This window comes from Capsicum annuum, chromosome 8 (genome assembly GCF_002878395.1).
Source record: "Capsicum annuum cultivar UCD-10X-F1 chromosome 8, UCD10Xv1.1, whole genome shotgun sequence".
Lineage (NCBI taxonomy): Eukaryota > Viridiplantae > Streptophyta > Magnoliopsida > Solanales > Solanaceae > Capsicum > Capsicum annuum.
Window position 1 is genome coordinate 4,327,198 of NC_061118.1, and position 26,885 is coordinate 4,354,082.

At 34.4% G+C, this 26,885-nt stretch overlaps 1 non-coding gene across 1 annotated transcript; it reads right to left on the reverse strand.

Annotated features, from left to right (window-relative positions):
* Positions 1-15,409: 15,409 nt before the first annotated feature.
* LOC107838754 lies at positions 15,410-23,125 on the reverse strand. The gene is made up of 3 exons (XR_001664772.2): positions 22,590-23,125; positions 16,601-16,997; positions 15,410-15,784 (listed from the first exon to the last, which is right to left on the reverse strand). It is a non-coding gene; the product is annotated as an uncharacterized LOC107838754 (transcript).
* Between the last annotated feature and the right edge of the window lie 3,760 nt (positions 23,126-26,885).

Sequence of the window (26,885 nt, forward strand, 5' to 3'; positions counted from 1 at the left end):
AATTAAAAACATATCATGTTATTAGCCTTTTAAGGATTTTGAGTCAACGCTATAAAGATTTTAATGGCCATGTGGGGGCCATTCACACTTAAATTTTTTTTAATAGTTGTTACTACCTTAATTTAAATATAATATTTACTATAATTATTATTTTATTTTACTATGTTATATTATCATATTCGTTGTTTTGAGAAAAAATATCTATTTTATTTAATTATCAATTAGGTGTGACAGCATTAGTAATTAATTGTATATTATTTTTCAAATGATTATTTTTAAGGTAGCTCTATCATATGCTTTATTTTTATTATATGTTTATCCTTTAAATTCTTAATGTATGACATTATATAACAACGAAACACGATGAGATAACAGAAATAGGACATCCACAAAATAGTACTCTACACTATCTAACCGAAAGCACACACCTCCTCCGATTCCTCCGAACAAGAATCTTTAATCTACGAGCACAACCCTACGATTACTAGCACGGGTACACCAAAACAATCATATCTGCTACCTACGATTTACTCCCACGAACTAGTTCTCTAATATAATTTACGTCATTTTTAGTTAGAGATCTCAAATTTAAACTTTAGTATATAATCGTCTTTGAAAAAAACTCATTTTACTTGTAAAAGTGAGGCTTTTCATTGCAAATCTAAACGTATATATCAAACATCGAATAAAAAAAATATATATACACACTTTTACTTTTACTTTCTTTATCTTTTCGTTCGACTATAAGAAATCATTTTATTTGTAAAAGTGGAGCTTTTTGTTGCAAATGTAAAAATATATATTAAACAACAACAACAACAGGCCCAGTGTATTCCCACAAAGTGAGGTCTAGGGAGGGTAAGACGCAGTCCATACCACTACCTCCGAAGAAGTAGAGAGACTGTTTCCGATAGAACCCCAGCTCAGAATCTCGAATAATACACCAAGATCGTATTGGAACATGTAATAGGAAAGGTTGGCATGCAGACATAAGAAATAATAGAAATAAATATCAGTGAAGTATGAAATACGAGCAATACGAAATAAGAAATAAGAATTAGGACACCCACTTACCCACCCACCCCAAACTCACCTGGCTAAAGGCTCCTACTCAAGGACACAGGCCTGGGATTACTGCCCGGATACGCACTTGCTCTCCTAACACCTAGCCACAATCCATACACTCGCCCTAACCTTCTACCCTAATCCGCGACCTCCACATCTTCCTGTTTAAAGTCATGTCCTCAGTGAGCTGCAGCTGCTCCATGTCATGTCTAATCACCTCCCTCCAGTATTTCTTTGGCCTACCTCTACTCCTCCTAAAGCCATCTAAGGCCAGCCTCTCACACCTTCGATCTGGGGCATCCGTGCCCCTCCTCATCACATGCCCAAACCATCTCAACCTTCCTTCTCGTATCTTATCCTCCACCGAAGTCACTCCCACCTTCTCTCGAATAGTCACATTCCTAACTTTATCCCCTATAGTAAGTCCACACATCCATCGCAACATTCTCATTTCCGCCACCTTCAGTCTTTGGATGTGGGAGTTTTTGACTGGCCAACACTCCGCTCCATACAGCATGGCCGGACGGACTGCCACTCTGTAGAATTTTTCTTTAAGCTTAAGGGGAACCTTTTTATCATACAACACTCCCGAAGCGAGCTTTCACTTCTTCCACCCTGCTTCAATATGTTTACAGGCATCCTCATCAATCTCGTCATTCCCCTGGATAATAGACCCAAGATACTTAAAACTCTCCCTCTTAAAAACAACCTGGGAATCTAACCTTCCCACCACTCCATCCTCCTAACTCGCGTCACTAAACTTGTATTCCAAATACTCCGTCTTGGACCTACTCAACCTGAACCCCTTAGATTCCAGGGTTTGCCTCCAAACCTCCAATTTCTCATTCACACCTCCCGCGTCTCATCAATCAGCACTACATCGTCCGCAAATAACATACACCAAGACACCTTACCCTGAATACTCCGCGTCAACATATCCATCACCACCGCAAAAAGGAAAGGGCTAAAAGTCAAACCCTGATGCAGACCTGTCTCGATCGGAAAATTCCCTGAGTCACCTCCCACCATCCTCACCCGAGTCTTTCCTCTATCATACATGTCCTTAATATCTCTGATGTACGCCACCGGAACACCTCTCACCTCTAAGCATCTCCAAAGAACCTCCCTAGGGACTTTGTCATACGCCTTCTCCAAGTCAATGAACACCATGTGCAAATCCCTCTTCCTTTCCCTATACTACTCTACCAATCTCCTCACCAGATGGATTGCCTCTGTCGTTGAGAGAACAAACATAAAACCAAACTGATTCTCCAAAATGGACACTACTCTCCTCAATCTCTGCTCGACCACCCTCTCCCAAATCTTCATAGTATGACTCAACAACTTAATACCCCTATAGTTGTTGCAACTCTGAACATCGCCCTTATTTTTATATAACGGAATCATTGTACTCCATCTTCAAGCCTCAGGCATTCTCGTAGTCTTGAAAATGACATTAAACAAATCTGTCAACCACCTTAAACCCGCCTCACCAGCATACTTCAAAAAATCCACCGGAATCTCATCCGGCCCCATCGCCCTACCCCTTCTCATCCTACGAATCGCCTCACTGACCTCCTCAACCTTAAAACGTCTACAGTAGCTGAAATCACGGCTCTCCTCCGAGCGCTCCAGCTCCCCTAGCACAATGCCTCTGTCTCCCTCCTCGTTTAAAAGTCTATGAAAATATTCCTGCTATCTTTTCTTGATGTGAACATCCTCCACCAAAACTCTTTCGTCCTCCCCCTTAATGAACTTCACTTGATCGAGGTCCCGACCCCTCCTCTCCCTAGCCTTAGCAAGCCTATACAACCTTTTTCTCCGTCTTTCTTCTCTAATACCGCGTACAAGCTCTCAAAAGCTGCTGTCTTAGCAGCCGTAACAACTAACTTAGCCTCTTTCCTTGTCACTTTGTAAGCCTTCCTATTCACCTGTTTCTCCTCTTCATCTTTACTCTCGATCATCTTAACATATGTCTCCTTCTTAGTCTCCACTTTCTTCTTAACTTCTTCATTCCACCACCAGTCCCCCTTATGTCTACCTGCCCGACCACTCGAGACACCCAACACCTCTCTAGCTATCTCCTTGATGCAATTGATAGCCTTATCCTACATACCATCCATGTCCCCCCTACACTCCCATGCCCCCATTCCCGCCACCCTCACCCCTATCTCCAGCGCACTGATTGGTGTCAAACCACCCCACTTGATTCTAGGTTGACCCTCTCCGACCCTACTCTTCCTGCTCTTCTTGATAAACAAGTCTATCACCAGAAGTTTGTGCTGAATCGAAAGATGCTTACTCGAAATGACTTTACATCGAATATATATATATATACACACACTTTTGCTTTTACTTTCTTTATTTTTTCTTTTGCTTATTAAAATATTTTTCAAAAAGTTGTATAACGTTATTAATTGGTTGTCATTGTATAATATACAAGTCAATATAGAGTATCGAATCTTTAATGTCATTTATTTTTATTTAGGTGATAGATAGATGACTTGATTCCTAAATTATTAAATAAAATATTATCAAGAATAATGAATAGATTAACCTTGAAACAAAACCAATAATTGATTATTTCTATAGTAAAATATTTTTATATTTTTTCTTTTAAAAAAATCATAAGAAAAAAATGATCAATATTTCTTTATGCTTATTGCTAAAATATATATGAACCATTTTTTTTCCTTCATAATTATTTTCAAATGACTTATGTTTCCTTAATAAATGTTTTGATATCAAGTTCTTATATATGGAGACCTTTTAGCTATTGATGTATGTTGAAGTGTATTTAAGTTCTTATTTTCGATACGTTTTTCGTTGTGCAGATCAATCTAATATAATGAGCAGCAGGGAGATTCGAATTAAAGATTACTGTCTGATTTATGGTGATAACATATGTTGAAGCGTGTATCTCGATCATCTCATCTAATAGCTTACGCTTTAGATCAATGAGACAGTCATGCAGCTCAACAATATTAACATGAGCAAAAATAAAAAAAATGCTTAATTCTAAAGTTCAATTACAATTAAAAATGCAGAAATATTAGTTGAAAAACAAGACTCAGCAAAAACAAAATGAGAAATACAGACTTTGCCTAAGCATCATACACCAATACCCCCCGGTTGGCGCACTTATTGAAGAGTCCACAAATTTTAGATGTCTACAAATGCCCCCTACTTCAAGGCTTGTCGAAGTGTAAATTTGATGACGAGTCTTGAAGTACCAATAGAGCTTCCATCTTTATGCGGTGGCTACAGATTTGCAGATCTGATTTATGAGAGAAGATATGAAGGACAGATTTGGTCCCACTGGGCGTGCCAATTTGTTTGCAACATAATTTGAATTCATAGAAAATAAATTTTAACCAAAAATAAAAATATGAAGAAACAAGAATTTTTTTATTGATAAACGATTGTGGTTACAAATCTGTTCCTCCCTTGATTCTTCTTTCTTGATTTTCTCCGTAATTCGAGGGCCATTAGTGTCTTATTCTCGAACATAGGATGATCTCTTTATGAATATACCATGATTTTGTGGGATATTGGAGATCCCTATCTTTTTACGAATACCCATTAGCTTATGGGATATTCAAGATGCTTGTTTCAGGGAACATGTTACCCTTTTAATAGGCGAGATTTAAGGTAAAGTAGCCTTCTAGAACTCTAACAGAATTTGGATTCTTATTGAAGAGTCCACAAATTTTAGAGTAAGTCCAAAATTTAATTAGAATAGTTTCATACTTGGTATCAATATGGTAGATACTGCAGGAACATATATTTTTTTTGATACTCATGCAACTGAACTCAGAATGAAATTCCAAGCGCCTACGTACCTCAGTAAAGAGGATCAAGTCACAACGTAGTTCTGGGTGAGTGTTTTTTTTTGTGTCCTAACTTTTGCCTAGGCCGCCTCTTTTGAGGTTTTCAACCTAGCGGACTTTCATTATTTTTTTTGAGCTGTACATAGTTTATACTCATGCGGGCCAGGAGTGGACATGCAGTTTATACTCGTGCCTTAAGGAGTGTACATGCAGTTTATACTCGTGCCTTAAGGAGTGTCATCTTCCTTGAAGGATAGTACTTCTTCAAGAACTTGGTGTTGATGGGGCCAACCCTCATGCCATCTGCATCGACAAGCTTGTAAGCACCATTTGAATAGGCCTCTTGTACGATATACGGCCCATCCCACTTCAAGGTAAATTTGCCCCCAGACTTATGAGAAGTGATAATGGGCCTTCTTACTGCAAGGACTTGATCTCCAACTTGGAAGCACCTTAAGCGAACCCTTTTGTTGAAAGAACGAGATAGCCAGGCTTGATAACATTTAAGATTTTGTTGAGCCTCCAGCCTCTTCTCATCAAGAGCTTCTAACTCCACAAAATGCAACTTAGCATTTTCTTCATCAGTGAGCCCTTCTTGAATGGTCAGTCTCAAAGAAGGTATTTGACGCTCAAGTGGCAGAAATGCTTCAACTACTAAAGCAAGTGAGTATGGGGTTGCTTGCGTCGGGGTACAGTAAGTTGTCCTATATGCCCATAAAGCTTCTTCTATCCACTCATGTCAGTCTCATTTGGATTTGGAGACGACTTTCTTCAACAAGTTGTATAAAGTCTTATTGAATGCTTCGGCTAGACCATTGGCGGCAGCATAGTACATAGAAGACTTGTGCTGCTTGAAACCAAAGAGATCACAAATCGTACTCATCAGATTGTTATCAAACGGCTTGCCATTGTCAGTTATTATATATTGAGGGATTCCAAAGTGGTAGACGATATTTACTCGGATGAAGTTCACAATATTTTATTTCTTTACTTTCTTAAGAGCAACAACTTCAGCCCACTTCGAGAAGTAATCTGTTGCGGCCAAGATGTATAAGTGTCCACCAGGAGACTTTGGTAGTGGACCAACAACATCCATTCCCCAAGCATTGAATGGCCAAGACGCTACAGTTGGATGTAGTACTTCTGGGGGTTCATGTATGAAGTTTGCATGAAATTGGCAAGCTTTGCATCTTCTAGCATAGTCCAAGCAGTCTTTCACTATCGTTGGCCAATAATATCCCATCCTTTTAATGTGAAAATGGAGCTTCGATCTTGACTGATGTGATCCACAAACTCCCGAGTGTGCTTCTTGCAAAGCTTGAGTTACTTTTTCCTTTCCCAAACACCGTAAGAGTACTCCTTCAAATGATCTTCTGTACAGTGTGTCTTTGTAGTAAAGGAAGCAAGGTGCACGATGACGAATGTCAGTCTTTCTCCTTAGATCTTTTGGAAGTATCCCATAACATAAGTAATCAATGGTAAGTTGTTGCCAATCTTCTTTTACAGCTTCAGACACGACAACAAGGTATTCAACCTTATTTTCTACATCCTCATCTAACGGTGGTACTACCCATTCTTGGCGGACAGTAACTTGGGTCTGATTTGGAAGAGTTAGGGTTGAGGCCAAAGCAGCTAGGGCATCAGCTTGCTTATTTTCTCTCCTTGGCACATGTTGGAGGGTTACTCCTCCAAGCCATCCCATCAACTTTTGTGCATATTCATGATATGGCCTTAACTCAGGCTTCCAAACTTCATAACTTCCCAACAGCTGCTTTATCACCAATTGGGAGTCGCCAAAAACTTGTAATTGCAGTTGTTTCATGTCAACAACCATCTATAATCCGAGTATGAGTGTTTGATACTCAGCAACATTATTGGAGCAATGATTCATCAAGGTAAAAGAGTAGGGGATGACCTCTTCTTGTGGAGTGACAAACACTACGTCAACGCCAGCTCCATCTCGATATGCAGTACCATCAAAGTACATTTTCCATGGGGATCTAACTTCAACAACCATTGCATTTTCATCAGGGAGTTCATCGCTTAGCTCCCAATCATCAGGTATTGGGTGATTTGCTAAGAAGTCAGCCAATGCTCGTCCTTTTACAGTTTTTGGGAACGTACACGATCTCAAACTGTTGAAATTGAAGGTACCACCTAAAAAGTCGGTCACTTAAGACTGCTTTTGACATCACAAACTTGATGGGATTTGCCCTAGACACGAGACGGACAACATGAGCTTGGAAGCAGTGTTTCATCTTTTGGATAGAGAAAGCCAATGCCAAACATAACTTTTCAATTGGAGAATACTTCAGCTCATTTGGTGTCATTATTCTGCTCAGATAATAAAGTGTGTTTTCTCTGACTTCACTATTTTCTTAAGCCAGTAGTGCTCCAACTGACCTCTCTTGTGCCGCGATGTAGAGTATCAATGGTTTCCCAGGTATGGGTGCCGCAAGAACTGGTGGTTTCATTAAGTATGATTTGATACTCTCAAAGGCATTACTACAAGCTTGGTCCCATTCGAAGGAATGTCTTTCTTCATGAGATGACTAAATGGTTGACATTTTTCAGCCAGGTTTGAGATGAACCTTCTTAAATATGCTAGCCTTCCTTGAAGACTTTTTAAATCATGAATATTTTGAGGCTCAAGCATCTTCAAAATTGCATCAACCTTGTCTTGATCAATTTCAATTCCTCGGGGTCGTACAATGAAGCCAAGACACTTTCCAGAAGTAACTCCAAAGGCACACTTCAATTGATTCATCCTAAGTTGATATCTTCAAAGTAACTCGAATACCATTCTTAGGTCTTTTAAGTGGTCGTATTTCTTTCTTGACTTCACCACTAGATCATCCACATAGCATTCAACATTTTTATGGAGTAGGCCATCAAAGATGTTCTGCATAGCCCTTTGATAAGTGGCACCAGCATTCTTCAAACCAAAAGGTATCACCTTGTAGCAATAAATACCTTTGGGCGTACGAAATACAGTGAGTTCTTCATCATTTGGTGACATACAGATTTGATTGTAGCCGGATGAACCATCCATGAAGGACATTGCCTCATAACCAGAGGTGGCATCAATCATCAACTCTGGTATAGGGATTGAAAAGTCATCCTTAGGGCAGGCGTTGTTGAGATCCCGAAAGTCAACACAAACTCAAATTTGTCCATTCTTCTTCCGTACTGGAACAATACTTAAAATTCATGTGGGATATTTGAATTGACGAATAAAGCCCGCTTCAATGAGTTTGTTAACTTTATTTTCAATTAATGGAACCAACTCCAGCCTAAAGCGCCTTTGAGCTTGCTTAACAGGACGAACACCATTCTTGACCGCCAACTGATAAACTGCTACTTTTGAATCAAAGCCAGGCATTTCCTTATAGCTCCAAGCGAAGACATCCATATATTCTTTAAGTATATCTATATAAGAGACTTTCTCCTCTACTTCTAGAAATGCACTCAGGTAAGTTAGTCTTGGGTCTTCATTAGTTCCAAGATTAACTTCCTTCAGGGGATCTATTGTGGCTTTTACTCCTTATTCAAGTTGTGATAGAGCATCTCCAGCATCTTCCCCCTCTTAAGGATTACCATCGTTGATGGATATGTGGTGACACCAGAAAGGGTTTTTCATCTCTTCATCAACCTTCATTTGAGACGAGGCCTTATTTTCATTTTGGGTCGTAACATGATATAAGTTAAACATATCATTGCTTGGTATAAGCCACTCTCTTTATCTTCTTCTCATTGCTTGGTATAAGCCACGGTATGCGCTTTTGATTTTAGCACCTTATTGCATGAAACTACCAGTTTCTTCTGTCGCTTCATTTTAGAAGGAATCAAACTTTGGAAATATTTTTGTATTTTAAATGAAGAGTGCATCATCGTGCTTTGATGACTCCTCTTACACTTGTTTTTTTTCTTCTTATTTAAAGGTCCCAACCTTTCAAACACAGAATTTCTTATAGTTGACCCTCCAAGTCGGTAAATACAGAGGGTCTTTTATTAGCAGCAGTGGATTCTTCTTCTACGGTAATGTAATTACTGACTGTGCTTTTTATGGAGATATGAATTGGAGGTGGCTGCGTGTATCCTAAGCCTTCACGTGCTTGCCTGGTTGTACCCTTCGACGAAAGTTTGCCCAACCTTGATAGCTCATTAGGATTGTATCCAGCCTTCACAAATAACTTATATGCATTTGGGTCAAAGCCTTCTTTCGTACGCATCGCAGGGAGTGTCATATTTTATGGCAGATTTTGAGCCACTGACTCTTCAAGAAGTCTTGAGGATGGATTTATTGCATCAATCTTCCTGATAGGTAAAGTTAGCCCCTTCAGCACATTATCTTGGGAATCCGATGGGTGATCTTTTTCTTTCCTTACCTTTGGTACGTAACGAAGAATGAGAGTTGCCTTTTTTTTTTTTGTAGAAGGACACCTTCTTTATTTAAAGTGGAGAGGCTTCTTGGTGGTGACTTTTTTGACAGTCACTGCGACCTTCTTAGATGCTCGTCACACTTGGTCTTGGTGACATCTTCAACCCTTTTCTCATCCACAACATGCTTCTTTAAGTAGAATTTTTCATCGACAAAATATGACTCAACTTCAGTGAATGGCTTGTCATCGAAAACTATCTTTTTTTCCACTCCGTCTTCAAGGTACTTCAAGCATTGATAGTAAGAGGACGAGATAATTTTGTTCCCATGCACCTAAGGCCTACCAAGCAATATATTGTATGAAGTTTTGGCATCAATCACATGCATCAATGGGTTTGATTGAAAATCATCCATACAAATCCCCAACTTGATACATCTCATGGCCCTCTGGCCCCTTGGTTGAAGCCTTGGATCATTATATGACTTATCTAGTAGCGATACTAAGCTCCTTCATCGTACGGATAGGCAGGATATTGACTCTAGATCTCTCATCTATCAAAATTCTATTGATCTTCTTTCCTAGAATTTGACCCACCATGTATAAGAAACGGTTATGCAGGGTCTCACCAAGCAGAAGATTGTTATTTGTGAATGTGATTTTTGTATCACACACATGTGCCTCTTCTCCAAGAGTTTCAGCAAGCTTTTCGGAAGGTGAAGGAACCTCCATGGGTAGATTCTCACCCCTTGCCCCCTCTTTAGCATTAAAACAAGACGCCTCAAGGTTGACTTGGGCAGTCTTTACACGAAACCAACTCGGTAAGAATTCCTCTGAAGTCACCAGACGCCAAGGGTTTTGATGGTAAAGATCCGTCACCCTCGTCTTCTTTGGGAATCCAACCAACTTCTGTTTCCTTGATTTTTTTACCATTCTTCTTCTGGTTGGCTGCTCGTATGTCTCCTTTCACAGACTCATCTTCTTACATCTGTGTCTGGTCACCAGAGTCCAACCTTCATCATCGTCTTCGTCAACTGAAGACTTGTTAGGCTCTAATATCTTCTCATTATGCTCTTTGACATAAATTTGAATCGGGTCGAGCGAGCCAAAAGTGATAGATATATGATGAGAACTGGCTGTCTCATCGTCGAAGAAGATTTTCTTTTCTTTTGCCAGTTGCATGACTTTATCTTTAAAGACAAAGCATTTCTCCTGAGGGTGAATTATAAGCCTATGATATTTGCAATAATTAGGATCATTGGTCCTTCCAGCTTTGTTGGAACGCTTCATCTCTAGGATTTCGATGAGCTTATACTGAAGGAGCTCATCGAAAATCTCAGCAACATCAGAATCAAGGAAGGGATATTTCTTTTCTTACATCTCCTTTAAAGTTTTCTGATTCGGATGTGCTCCAGAAGTCGTCTTCACACTTTGCTTCTTGCTTACCTTTGTGGTGACCTTCACAGGAGGCACATCAACATTCATGGACTCCTTGTTTTCATATTTGAGAAGAAACTTGCCACATCTTTTGTGTTCCTGCTTTTTCTTCCCCCTTCTAGGGTTATGAATAGGCGCTCTTTTCTTTTCAGCAGAAGATATGCTCAACTCCATGTCATTAGCACGAGTAGCTAACTCTTCAAAGGATTTTGGTTTAATTCCTTGTAAATGTATAGAAGGCCTCAGTGCATTCCTTGGACGCACATCTCTATTGCCGAAGCTTCACTGAGCCCATCTTTGTAGTTTAGACTCGCATTTCTCCATCGATTGATGAAGTCGATGACTGGCTCATCCTTTCTTTGCCGAGTATTTGTGAACTCTATCATGCTTACTATATGCACTATGCTATAAAATCGATTTAGGAACTCGTGTTCCAATTGCTCCCAACAGTCGATGGAGTTAGAATCGAGGTCTATATAGCAATCAAAGGCATTTCCTTTTAGGGAACGAACAAATTATTTGTCAAAATAGTCACCGTAAGTTCCAGCATTATTACATGTCTCGACAAAGTGTGCGACATGTTGTTTTGGGTTACCTTTGCCCTCAAATTGTTGAAATTTGTGGGGTTGGTAGCCAGCAGACATTTTGAGGCTATCTATTCTTGCAGTGTAAGACTTCGCATATGCAAGGGAAGACTTGGTGACAACAACATACTTGTCTTTGAGGGTCCCTTCAATAAATTCCTTCAATTGCCCAATCGGGATCATTCCCTCAACAGAAATTTGCACCTCTTTAGTCAATGGTGTTTGTTTCACTGGATTTTCTATATCATGAACCTCTGGAGCTTTTCCCGATGATGGCTAGAGTCTCCATCTATCAAGCCTTCCACCCTATCCACTATCTTATCAATCCTAGCCTCTTGATTCTGAACATAGTTGGCCAGGCCTTCAATTGCCTTTGTCAGATTCCCAAGCTGCTTCTCCATAGACGAGGTATCAGTTACCATTTCTTGCATGATCACCAGAGACGTCGGAGAGTAACACGGATTATCACATAAGTTGATCTTTGAAGTGCTTAGCTTATGTGGTGTAAGTAGAGATGACGCATTTTTTGAACAACCATCGCTCTTGGCTCCAGAGTATTTCGAACCAGAATGCTCAAGTAGAGCTAGAGCCCTTTTCAGCGATTCGGCCACACTGCTTCCTCCTTCTGAAGCACTTGCATTAGACTTTGTTCCTTTCGAGATTGAAGATCCCAAAACTGGAGCTGGAGAGGACGACACTGGATATGTTTGTTGTCCTAGCAAGCCTGCCTTGCTTCTTATGACAGCTCCCAGAGTTCCGAAAGTAACACCAAGGATGCTTTCTACTTCAGCAGAGAACTTTGAATCTGCAGCCTTAGAAGCAGTTGATTGAGAATTGACCTTCTTGGAATTCATTTCGTTGTTCTTAAACTTTGAAGTATGAAAAGTTGAGATGAGAGGTAGAGATCGTCCCACTGGGCGTGCCAATTTGTTTGCAACATAATTTAAATTTATGGAAAATGAATTTTAACCACAAACAAAAATCTGAGGAAACAAGAATTTTTTTTTTTGATAAACGATTGTGGTTACAAATCTGTTCCTCCCTTGATTCTTCTCTCTTGATTTTCTCCTTAATTCGAGGGCCATTAGTGGCTTATTCTCGAATATAGGATGATCTTTTTATGAATATCCCATGATTTTTTGTGGGATTTGTAGATCTCGATCTTTTTACGAATACCCATCAGCTTATGAGATATTCAAGATGTTTGTTTTAGGGAATATGTTACCCTTTAAATAGGCGAGACTTAAGGTAAAGTAGCCTTCTAGAACTCTAACAGAATTTGGATTCTATAGGGTAAAGTAGTCTTCTAGAACTCTAACAGAATTTGGATTCTTATTGAAGAGTCTACAAATTTTAGATGTCTACACCTGGAAACAGTCTCTAGCAGAAATGCAAGGTAAGACTGCGTACGATATACCCTTGTGGTGGGGCTCTTCCCCGGACACCGCGCATAGTGATAGCTTTAGTGCACCGAACTGCTCTTTTTTTTTATTTATTGAGAACTTAGTATAAAAAAAATATCTTGGTGCAATGATAGAAACGAAACTTGGTTAAACTTCATCCCTCCTTGATGAACACAGAAAATTATTTTGTACCGTTTCTGATTGTTTGTGTATAACTTGAACTCAAAATAATTATAAAGTTGAAAAGTTAAATTATTTCTAAATGCAGATATCGAGCTAGCAGAGGCAAGGACTTGCGGGTCGCCGAGCCAAAGGTTCAAAGGGGTGTGTGTGAGAAATAGCAACTGCGCCTGTATTTGCAACACTGAGGGCTTCCCTACTGGCAAATGTGAAGGCTTTCGTCGCCGTTGCTTTTGTACTCGAAACTGTTAAAAATCTATCTATGAATATCTATGTCTGCTTGACTGGCTTGCTTCCGTCTATCTGTCTGTCTGTCTGCGTATCTGCCTGTCTGTCTGCCTGTTGTCTGTCTATTGAATAAAGTGTAGCACAAAGGCTACTAAGTACTGTTACTATTGAGTGTACTTTTTTTTTTTCTAAAAGTATTTGGTCATGTAAAAAACTACTTGTATTTGTGGTTCTTATGGAGCTTTTTTAATTCTATGAATGCTTGTTAAAGTGTGTGACAGATCATCTTGTTAAAAATTTAAGTTTTATTTTTAACATCTCTTTTCTATGGATCGATCTTATTCTTTTTGATAATGAGTGACCGTGAGATCTAATGTGAGAGTTATTATCTGATCGTAATATCTGATGATAATATGTTGAAATGCGTGATCACATTTCATTTAATAATTTAAGATTTTAGATGAGATAACACGTAGCCAACAACAATAAGAGGAGAATAAATTAGAAATGCTTAATTTATTGAGTCATGAAAGTGAATTTATTGAGTTATTTTTATAATTTGGATGATATTTAAGGAATTTGCCCAATCAAGAAATTTAGAATCCCTTTGATCTATTCCATTTGACAAAACAACAAACTAAGACATAATTATTTTCTTAAAAAAATATAAAACAAATTAAAGAGAAGAGCAATTACTCTTTGCAATCCGTTTTTTACCTTTCTATATTTGATTTTGGCACATTTTTTAAGAAATAATAATAAAAGAGTAATTTTAGCATATCATCCGTATTAATTATAAGTCATTTAAATATTGAAAAATGAATGTTAAGGATTATCTTCCAAAATCATATAAAGAAAGCGATTGCCCATTCTATTTTCAATGTGAAACTATTAATATTCTTCCACACATTCAGTCCTCGTCAACTAAAGCGCAAACGATATAATATAAATGCTCAATGTTGACAAATAAAGATTTAAATAGGTCTGATTCTGATATTCTATAAATAAATTGATAATAGTTATTTGAAAGTATAATATGTTATTATTGTTGTTATGAAGTGCGATATGTTATTATTGACGTTATGAAGTGTAATATGTTTTTTCCTATGGAAAATTGATTCAATTATTTTGATTTGGCATAGAATTTTAAAAAATAAAATAAAATTATTTTTTTTTAATTTTAAATATATCATGTGAAAAGATAAAATTAAATAATTCTTTAAAATAAAAATATATTTAATTTTTAACGAACTATAAAAAATAAAATAAATAAATTGAAACGGAGAAAATTACTATTGTTGTTGTGAAGTGTAAATAGTGGAGCTTTACTATCACAATCATATACCTTCATGTTACCACTTTTATATTTGTCTGCTTTTTCAGTGTCGGTAATTTAATAAAATATTTATTTCAATATCTTTGAAAAACAACAACAATATACTTAAATATTTCTTTAAATATATATAAGAAAAACAACTTCTTTAAAGACAGCTCTATCTTTTGACATGTAAAAGAGTTTAGAAACTCCTAATGTTATTTGTGTAAACTTTGCTTTTCAAAACTGTATTTCAAATTAGTGAAATAATATTTGTAATTTTTATTTTATTTTTAATAAAATAATTTATAGTTATTCAATTTATCTAAGAATTGCTCACCACAAACTTTAAAAAGGCTGAAGTCTTTTTTTTCTTTTTTCTTTTTAAACACTGCCCAAATTAAGTAGTTTCACATAAAATGAAACATAGATAGTACAAAATATTCTCCATCTCTAAAGTCTTAAAAATGGCTTATATTCCAGCCCAAAGTCTTATAAAAAAAATACTTATAAAATAGTGTGCATTTCCAAAAGTTTTAAAAAGCCCAAAATCAAAATAAAAATGGTTTTCCTTTCAAAGAATGAGGAAAAATCCAAAAACACTAAAAAAAAAAAAAGATAAATAGAAAATTTGACCTACTAGATATGGCATATCATCTTTCTATAGATACAATATATAGATAGATGGATAGATAGATTCTCCTTTAAGCGAAGTAAATTAACTCAACGTTAAGTAAGATAAATTCAAATTTGATATGGATTTACCTCATTTTTGTATCATAGACCAAGGATCTATATTCATTTCTTATTTTTATTCTTGGTCTACTCTTTTCTTTTCAGTATTTTAATTATGATTATTTTTTAGTATTCTATTTCACGCGTCAAATCAATTAGAAATTAAGAATCTATTCTACAGAAATTTATTTTTGTAGGTCACATAAAGTGAAAGAAATGAGGAAAAATTCAAAAAACACTAGAAAGAAAAAGATAAATAAGAAACTTCACTTATGAGAAGTGTCATATCATCTCTCCGTAGACCTAAATTCGATAATGCTATATAAATAGACAAAGATAGATTCTAATACAGAAATTTATTACGCTTTAAAGCGACAAATAACTGACATGATTTCTCATTTCACTTTCATTCATGTCGAAATCTCATCACTTTTGAGAATAGTTCTTGTACAAGCTTCTTCTGTAATTTTACTTCCAAAGTGATTGCTCAAAACTCCTTCTAAAATAGCTCTTAAATTTATAATTATAGTTTTTGCATCAGATTCATCCACAAATTTTGATTTTGGATATGTCAATTCCAATTTCTCAATGTTAAAACAATTATTTTTCTCCACCACTTTAATCATATCTGCAGGAGAAGGAAAATACAATGACAAATTAAACGAGTCAACTAAAGATTCGGCTAACTTTTCCTGTATCAAAAAAGAAAAAGAAAAAACATACATTTATTAATCGTAAATGTTTAGTGAAATTTTAAACACATATACAGGTCTGAGCTTTGGAGTAGTTGGTAAAGTTGCTGTCATGTGATCAGGAGGTCACGGGTTCAAGCCTTGGAAACAGCCTCTGACAGAAATGCAAGATAAAACTGCGTACAATACACCCTCGTGGTGAGCCCTTCTACGGACACCGTGCATAGCAATAGCTTTAGTGCACCGAACTATATATATATATATATATATATATATACACGTCTCAGCCAAAGATACTTTATCGAAAGAAACAACTATATAGACACATAAGCTTAATATACACTTTGATTCATCGTTTCATTTTACGTGAACATTATGATAAGATAATAATTAGATGTACATGACATATTTCATATCACAAATATTGGATTTGAACCAAACTTATGTTGATACTTTAATGGTAGATCCCTTAGCTTGTCTTTATAGTGGCGATATATATAATTAAACTCAAATAAATAGAAGAAAAAAAAAGGATAGCTCAGTATACTAAAGCTCCCGCTATGCCCAGAGTTTGGGGAAGGGTCCACTACAAGAGTGTATTGTACGCAACCTTACCTTGCATTTCTGCAAGAGGTGCAGAAACTGTTTACAAGGCTCGACAAACCCGTGACTTCCTGATCACATAACAATTTTACCGGATACTTCAAGACTCATGTTCAAACTCAAATAAATAGAGGAATATATTTACTTACCTCATTCACCAAATCCATAAGAGTAGAACCAATGTATAGAGTTGATAGAATGTGCAAAATGTATCGATCCCGATGGAAATAATCTAAAATGGAATTTTCCTGGAACTCCAGATACATAGTAGGATCGATCGATGGGTAGTGATTGAAAGAGGGTGTTGAAATCATTTGTGACATGATCATTGAAAAAAATTTGGAATTCAAGAATGTTGTTATTATGGTATTTTTCCTTTAGAACTTGTACAACATGTTGCATTGCAATGAAAGTGTTTGGTCCAACTGAACATCCTAAATCTGCAATATATAATGTATTTGAAGATGATAACATGATTTTTTTGATGTCAAGATTTTGAATAATTGCATCTCTCACCATTTCTTTTGCTCCATTTAATGCTTCTTTCTGCATGCAATTATAATAATAAAGTCACATTGATGGACATATATACTTTTTTGTATACAACAACTTATATTACTAGTGTGATCACAGGAGCGGAGCCACCTTTAGCTTGGGTTTCATCTGAATCTTTTTTAACAAAAAATTGTTTAATTTAATTATATATTGTTAAAATTATCTTTTATGTACATATAGTTGACGTCAGTGGCGGAGCCAACATCTTAATTGAGAGGGTTCAAAGTCGAAAAATGTGAACGAAATAATTAGTCGAAAGGGGTTCAGCGTTAACTATATATACACGAAAAATAATCTTAAGCTTGTATACATAGTATAATTTTCCACCGAAGGAGGTTCGGATGAACTCCCTTATTATGAGCTGGATCCGCCACTGGTTGACGTTGAACTCCTTTCGGTTAGATCTATGTTTACTTTTGACCCCCTTAGTAAAAATTTTAGCTCCACCACTTCTTACATACGGGTCTTGGGAGCAGTGGCGGAGCTAAGATTTTCATTGAGAGGTTCAGAAGTAAATATACAAACTAGTCGAAGGGAGCTCAACAATTACTATACATGCATAAAAAATATTTTTAATTATGTAAAATAGTATATAAACATATAATTTTCCGTCGAAGGGAGTTCGGATGAACCCCTGTAACCAAGGTTGCTCCGCCACTGCTTGGGAGGGTACAGAATATACATAGACCTTATCCCCTACCTTCGTAAGATAGATAGATTATTTCTGATCGACGCTCGACTCAAAAGAAATGTAATTAAAGCATGATCGAAAGAAAGTGTATGTGTGTGTGGAATACAAATTATTAATATGACAAAACACAACTATATACTATGTGATTTTCTATATAATAATTTGTAAATAAACCAAGTCAAATTCAAATGGTAATATATAATATAGTGCAAGAAATTAATATATACCGCCAATGGGGAGTTTTTGGAGTAGCTATAAGGACCATCACCACCATTCATGGGGAAAGATGTCATTTTTGCAAAATATAAACTATATATTAGTAATAAATATAATATAAGTTTTTTTTTTTCTGTGATTTTTTGTTCTATGTTTTTCTTCACACAAAGCATTGTGCATGTTCTTATATATATATATATATATATATATATATGTAAATTTTGCATTGCTCAATATTCTACCTTTTGTCAAATCAAGATTTGTGTGTGGCAAGGGAGAAGACACGTTTCATTTTACCATTGTTGATGTATTTAATGCTGTGATTGTCGTAGGTATTAGTTAGTATCGAAATTATTTATTCCGTTATTTATATTATAGTGATCATGAAATAAATTATCTCATATATATATTGAAATAACTAATCTCAATATACCACCAAAGGATATGGTGCAGCGGATGAGACTGCTCCTTCCTTAGCCAAAGGTCTCGGGTTCGAACCTTGGTAGGGAGCGCTTCCCCTCAAATGAGGCCCCTATGCGGTGTGAGTTCAAATTAGTCGGACTTCAATGCATATACCGAATTCCGAATGGAAAATCAAAAACAAACAAAAAAAAATTAATCTCGAGATAACTAATTTCTGAATTAATTATTTTAGGATAACTCTTTCCCAACCAAATGATTTCGTGTTGCCTCATTTCTCTAGAGATCACACTTATAAGTTATTCAAAAAATTTATATCATATGTATCTTATTAATGTCACGAGATTTGAAGATTATGAATTCAAATTATGAAAATAATTTCTTATAAAAATATAAAAGTAAAGTTACGTAAAATAAATTCTAAGGAAAGAAAAAAGCAACCACTTGTAATGTGAAGACGACAAAACTCCATTATTCCTGCTTATATTAAGTAATAAAATAAAGTAAAGTAAAGTAAAGTAATAAAAAGGAACAAAAGTAGCAGGCACATGTGATGTCAAATTGCCAATATTGTCCACTTACAATAGCCCAGGTGAAAATTGTCAATATATATATATATATATATATTTAGTGTGACCTATAAGAGATAAATATTTTTAAAATAAAATAAAAAATATCTTATCTTATATTTAATTTGAGGAATTATAATATTGAATTATTTATCTCATTATTTATATTATAATAATAAAATTAAAATAACTAATTTTAAATTAATTATCTCGAAATAACTGAGATGCACCAATCTCATAGTCATAGGCTCCAAAGAATAGAAAATTTTTTACTATGGTTGAGGTTCAATCAATACAAGTTGTGAGAGGATTTATTTATTGATTGACACTTGAAAAGTGGGGTCCACCTTGATACTTAGCAAAAGAAATTAAATAAATATTAAATACAATGACAAAAGACTGCATATACAATACAATAAAAGATTAAAACTATATATAGTACAATAAATATGGAGGGAAAGAGAATACTTTTTTCCCCCTTAATTAGTTTCTTTCTACAACATCTAAACAAACTAAAGCAAAACTTTTGAAGTAGTTTTACACTTATTACTCTCACAGCATTCTTACTTAAGCAAAACTTAGAAGAAATATTTTTGATGTATCCATCTATGACCTTTATTCTTTCATTTCCTTCTTTCATTATTATTTATATTTTTACAATCACCTTATTTTATATACATATGTAATGCTATTACTTATTTTCGTTTACAAATATCTAATGTTAACATATGTCATTCACTTCTCAATATTTCCTTTTCATTGTGTCCATATCTTGTGTATCATTCATTGAATGATCTTCATGGTCAATTGATCTTGTCAACATAAAAAATAATTTTTGTAAATTTTGTCTTATGCAGACTGTGCTTGAAATAGAAAAATGGAAGATGCACATGGTGATAAAGGCAAAGACTCCTCTGCCCAAGAAGGTAATTTAAGTGTAGAGATTTCTAATAAATAATACTATTTATAGTTTATCTATTTATTAAATTTTGATACTTACAATTAAAAATTATTATTGTAGATTTCAGCGTTAACGAGCCTAATATTTGTAACACTAGCAAGAATTTTGTTTTGAGATTGGCTTGAACTTTAATTCGGAAGAGGAATCATACAATGCATATAATTCATATGTCATGGCAAGAGGTTTTGGTATTCGAAAGGGAGGAAAGACTAATAATGTAAAAGGAGAGACAACAAGACGTTTATTTCTTTGTTCTTGTGAAGGACAATCGGATAAACTTTCTCCTTTTCAAGAAAGAAAGCGACAAAGATTAGAATATAGATGTGGTTGTATGGCTCGTATAAAATTTAAAATTTCAAATGGAATATGAAAAGTTTGTGAATTCAATGATGTGCATAGTCATCCCATGATAGAAGATAATTTGAAACATTTCATATATTCTAGTCGTAGGCTTACAAATGCTACTAAAAATATTCTTGGTTCTATGATTGATGCCGATATTCGTACAAAAAAAAGTTGTTCGATATCTTCAGAATGAAGCGGGTGGAGTTTAAAATGTAGGATTCATTGAACAAGATGCTCATACTTTGTTCAAGCACATAAGAGAAATATGATTAGTAGTGGAGATGCTGAAACTTTGATAAATCATTTGCTGAAACTTTGATAAATCATTTTATGCATTTGCAATCAGAGGACTCAAACTTCTTCTATTCTTTTCAAGTTAATGAAGATGGTAGGTTGTGTAATTTTTTTTGGAGAGATAGTATATCTAAATTGCACTACGAGTGTTTTAGGGATGTGATGATTTTTGACACTACTTATCGTACAAATAGATATGACATGATTTGTGCTCCATTTGTTGGTGTGAACAACCACTGAAAAAATACCTTTTTTGGTTGTGCATTCTTATGCAATGAAACTAGTGGTTCATTTGTTTGATTACTTCAAGCATTTTTGAAGGCAATGGAGGAAAAAGCACCAAAGATAATTTTTACCAATCAAGCTCCTGCTATAGCTTTGGCAATTAAAGAGATCTTTCCTAACCCGTGTCATCGACTATGCGAATGACATATTAATAGAAATGCTCAAAAAATATACCCCAGCTTTACTTTAAGTCAGAATTTTGACACTATTTTGATACATTCTTGTGGAGGTGCAATTCGAAATCAGAATTTGATTTAGTATGGCATAAAATGATAAGTGAATGGGATTGTGCGAGTAATACTTGGCTTCATAAGTTATATGACTTGAAAAAAAAGTGGTGTCCTACATTTAGCCATTTAATTTTCTCGGTAAACATCAAATCAACTCCAAGAAGTGAGAGCACAAATAGGGTTTTCATAGAAATGACATGCAAGGCAATGAGTATAACTGAGTTTGTAAAGCATTATGAGCAGCGAACAACTGAAATGCGAGATATTGAAGCAGTCGACGATTATAAATCTCAAGAAATGCCTAAAATATCCATAGAAGATTGTGGGAGTTAAAACATGCTGCTTGTGTACACTAGAAGAATTTACACAAGATTCCAACATGAATTTTTGCAAGGGGCAACCAAAAGAACACTCAGTGCTGAAACTAATGACAATACTACCAAATATACAATTTTAAAGGGTGAAAATGGACAAACTAAAGTTGTCCAGTTTAATTCCCTTGAAAATTCAATTATTTGTAGTTGTCATATGTTTGAGTCCATGGGTTGATTATGTTGTCACGCACTAAAAGTTCTATTCTTTGACTTGATTTTTTCTTACCTTCTTGAGAAATACATTTTGAAAAGATGGTCCAAAAATGCTAAGCATGGAGACAAATTTGAGGAATACACCACAAAGAAGAAAACAGTAAAATCCTCTATGGCAATTCGATTGAATGGGTTAATGAAAGAGGCATTTGATGTTATGACTTTAGCCACAAATGATGAGGATTCCGAAGAAATTGCTAGAAAATATTTGTATCAAGCAAGAATCGAGATTAGTAAACATCAAAGTGAGATATATAATGGAGATTGTGGTAAAAATAAACACAAATTTAGTTCTGTTGATTCTGTAATAGGGTGTACAGATCAAATTTTGGATCCAATAAAAAAAAAAGGAAAGGAAAATGAATATGGAAGAATGAAGCCAAAAGGTGAGCAAAAAAGAAAAAAACATCACAGATGACATTCAAAAACAGAGCAGTACTAGCACAGAATCATTAATATTTGAATACAGCACTGGCTTTCGGCACACAATCAACCTCGGTGCAACAAATACAACATCAGTTCATGGAATTAATTTCTGAGGTTTGATTTCTCTTCTAATCTGTTTCTAAATATAACTAACAGAGACTTTAATATACTTTTTTTATGACTGTTAATTTATTTTTTTAAAATCAAATACGCAGTTACGTGCAGATTCACCCAGCATTTTCAGTCAATTTTTGACTCAAAACATGAATTTACAATCTGAAGCTTGCATGTAGAGCCAGGGATCAAATAAATAAATTTCAGAAGAAATTCAATTTTATTTTTGAAGGAGATTATATTGTGGACTTGATTTTTTGTATAATATACTCTTAGTTTAGCAGCAAAATCAGTGCAAACAAATACTATTTTTGTATTTTGATGTTACAATTAACATGCAAAGAAAATCTATTAAAATTTAAATTATTATGTATTTATAAATTTTTTTATTTAGTTGTGCAGACAACATAAAGATCTCATAAAAAAAATGAAGAAAGCTTCATACCTAAAATTGTGGATGATTAAATAAGCAAAAGAAAATCCATGGAGATTTCACCCAATTTTTGATCCTTTTTTGCATTAGATTGAAAGGGGTTTTCTCCTATATTCTCTTCGTTTTCAAATCTCAATTCGTTTTTCTTTGAATCAGCAACAACACTAACTGTTTTGATTTTAACAAGGCTTTTAAGTAAAAGAAAAAGGAAGAATAAGGCGTGGGTCTGAGAAAAAGGAAGAATAAGGTGTGGGTCTGTTTTGATTTTAACAAGGCTTTTGAGTTAAAAGAAAAAGGAAGAACAAGGCGTGAATTTTCAAGTGTTTGTTTGGTTTCTCAAGAAATTTCTTCTTTCAAAAGATAGCAATGAATGCATGTGGACCCCACCATCCACTAACATTTCAAATTTATTTTATTTGTATTTTGGACACATCCTTTCACACTTTATTGGCTTTAAAAAATTAATGTGGGATCCACCATGTCAAGTGTCAATTAATGGACACCCTCTTACAACTATGACGTGGTGGACCTCTTCCACCATAAAATTTTTCCAAAGAACAGTACAAAACTCTATTGTTCTCGTTTATATTAAAGTAGTAAAGCAAAGTAAAATAATATGGACCAAATGAGTAGAAAAGAACCAAGAAAATTTGATCCAATTAGAAGTGTGCATCGGTTGGTTTGGTTCGATTTTATGTATTATTAATCTGGTTTAGCGATTATTGATTTTTAAATATGCTAAATCAATAATCAAATTAATAAGATATTTTTTATCGATTTTTGATTTATCGATTTTTAGTTCTTAATAATTCGATTTAACCTATAAGAAAATACTTATAAAATAGGAAAAAATAATAACTAACATAAAAAGAAACCGAATTTAAGTTACAACCAAAATTCTACATGATTTGTTTTAATTTACGACTCAAGTTTGAACTAAATATTAGCTAGGAGAAAATAATATATATATATATATATATATATAGGTTTAAAATAGTAATTTAATATATTCTTATTAGGTTATCGATTTATCCAATAACCCAATAAGAAAAAACCAAATCAAACCAATAACCCAATAAATTTTTTTAATAAAATTATTAAAAAATCGTTAACTCAATAATCCACTATCAATAAACCAATAACATCTTTAGCGATTCAATTTATTGATCGGTTCAATTTTTGCACACTTCTAGATAGAATGGTCCTCACAATGTCACATCTAATTATCTAAATTAGGAATTAATTATAATATGGACTCTTCAAGTTTATGATAGAAAACCAAGTCACGTTTCATTGGGACATGTGCAAACAAGTTGTAACAAAGAAGAAAACCAATATTTTCAATAATTAAAAAACCATAACAAAGTTATTATCCACACAACTATACCATGTACTAACAATGAATGAATCTAACTTAGGTATTAGTCCTACTAAAATTACTTTAAAACGTTTGTTAAACATGTCACTAACAAATATTAGTTGCGTGAGTCTCTCTTATGGCTTCATATAAATGGATTTGTAGTCCCACTTGCTATTTAAAAATAAATAAAAAATACAATTCGAAAAAGAAATGTAACAATCATAGTTGTGATTTTTTATTTTTATTTGTTATGATCATTTGATCTCTTTCTCGTAGTTGTATTTTGGTGTTTGTGATCTGCAGAATGGACGACATGGTTCTCGAGGCGATTGGTTGAGTTTTAAGTGAATTTCTCGTTTTGAACTTTGGTCAATATTAAAAAATCAAAGAGTTGTATGGAAATTTCGCCAGTTTCATTAGGTCTGAATCATCAATTTTGGGTTGGTAGCGTGGTTGATTCGAATTTTCGATGCTTTCAGTGTGATTTTCAACATTTGAACGAGATGTTGAAAAGTTAAGGCCTAGAATTGACTTCGACCAATATCGGTTGATAACAATCATCGTTGAAAATTCTGACTACTTCACTGAGTCTGGAATATCGAATTTGACCTACTAGCACAGTTGAATTGCGTTCACGGGATTTCAAATGGATCCAATCGGAGTTTTTAGACATGAGCATCATTACTATCTTCCGTATCATTTCATTCGATTGATTGTATCGCACTTCAACTTTACGGGGGTCCCTATGACCCTACAAGATTATCTTTTGTCGTACTTTTGTGGCATATATTTTCCAGCTGGATCACTGCATGAATACACGCACACAGGGCACGTAAGGATGTGAAGTAATCCAGCTAAGCAAATATATGCCACAAAAATACAATAATAAATGATCTGGGAGGTTATAGGACGCCCACAAAATTACAGCGTGTGTTACAACAATTTTCATCAAAATTTAAGTATATTTCAGAACTTTTTCCCTATATATATGGACCAAAAGAGTTTGCAAGAACCAACAAAATCCTTCAACTAGCACATGGAAATGGTGCTCATCACATTGTCACATCTAATTATCCAAATTAGGAAATATTCAATTATAATATGGACTCTTCAATAAGTTTATGATAGAAAACCAAGTCATGTTACAATTGGGATTGGGACATGTGCAAACAAGTTGTAATAGAGAAGAAAACAAATACTTCTAATTTTTTTAATAACAAATTAAAAAAAAAGACAAATTAGCAAATCAAAACGGAGAAAATAATTAATAAAAACTTGCCTTTTCAATCTTGATACGTTTGTTCTTATGGTGTAATGCATAAGAACTAAAGGACTCCATAAGAACAAATATGGTGCAATGCATAAGAATATATTTGTCTCGAGCAGTATTTTTATTGAGAGGGTTCAAAAGTAAACACACGAACTAGCTGAAGGGGGTTCAACAGTGGTAGATCTAGCATATATCCAGGAGGTTCATTCGAACTCCCTCTGATGAAAAATTACACTATTACTACATGGTTAAAATTATTTTTTATGTATATATATTATATGTTGAATCTCCTTCGACTAGTTCGTGTGTGCACTTTCAAACCCCCTTAATAAATATCTTGGCTCCGCCATTGGGGTTCAACATCATCTACTGTATATACATAAACAATATATTTAACCATGTAAAAATAGTATAAATATAACATGTAATTTTTCGTCGACAGAGATTTGGATGAACCCCTGAATGAAAGGTGATTCCACCCCTGATCTTGAGCAGAGGGTCTCTTGGAACAACTTTTCTATCTCACATTTGATATAATGATACGAATTATATATACTTTATTTTTTGTAAATCCCACTTTATACGAATAGACTGAGAATATTGTTGTTGTAACCAAATAAGTCCATACGAACAAACTAAATCCCATCCACTAGTATATGAAAATGGTCCTCACAATGTCACATCTAATTATACACTTAAATTAGAAAATATTCAATTATACTATATATCTCTTTATGTTCATTATAAATATTGTCCACACAATTTAATATGTTTTTTTCGTTTTAAAAAGAATAACTTATTTTTTTTTAATTTCATCTTAAAAAGAATGATTTTTTTCTTTTTTTGGCAACATTTTAATTTTCAACTCTCGACGTGGCATGTAATTTGATACAACAAGATTAAAATAAATTTTGATACATTTAACATAACTTTAATTTTAAATCACATGATTCAAAAATCTTCTTTATTTATTTAAATTCTGTGTAAAATAGATCATTCTTTTTGAAATGAATGGACTACAAAATTTTGATTTGATTGAAATAATCCTCTTGCACTCCTACTTGGCTCCTTATATATAGAGCACATTAGGTATGATAAGAAAATAGAGAAAATACTCTATTTCTACCTTAAACTATACGAGAAAAGGCTGAGACACATCCGAATTTTAGGAGAGTCCTATTACCCCGGACTAATTAAAATCGTATTTTTGATAATCTTAGTACCTACGTGGTAAATACGTGACACAACACACTGAAGGGTCCACGTAGACACTAAGGTTATCAAAAATACGATTTTAATTAGTCTAGGAGGTAATAGAACCCTACTAAAATTTGAGTGTGTCTCAGCCTTTTCGCATATAGTTCAAGGTGAAAATATAGCATTTTCTAGTAACTTCCTCTGTTCATTTTTTCTTATTCAGTATATTAAAAGTAGTTCTTTAACTTTACGTGTTTTAAGTTGAAAATTTAAGAGATTATTATTATTTTGTGTTTGTTTTACCTTTACTAATATTTAGATGAATTATAACTAAAAGAGGTGATAATGTAAAATTTATTATTTTATTTATTGTTTCTTAAGAGTGTATCTTAGTCAGACATAAACAAATAAAGATAGACGGGAGGAATAGTGAAAAAGTTATGCTAAAAATAATGGAAAAAAGAACAGTGACAACAATAAA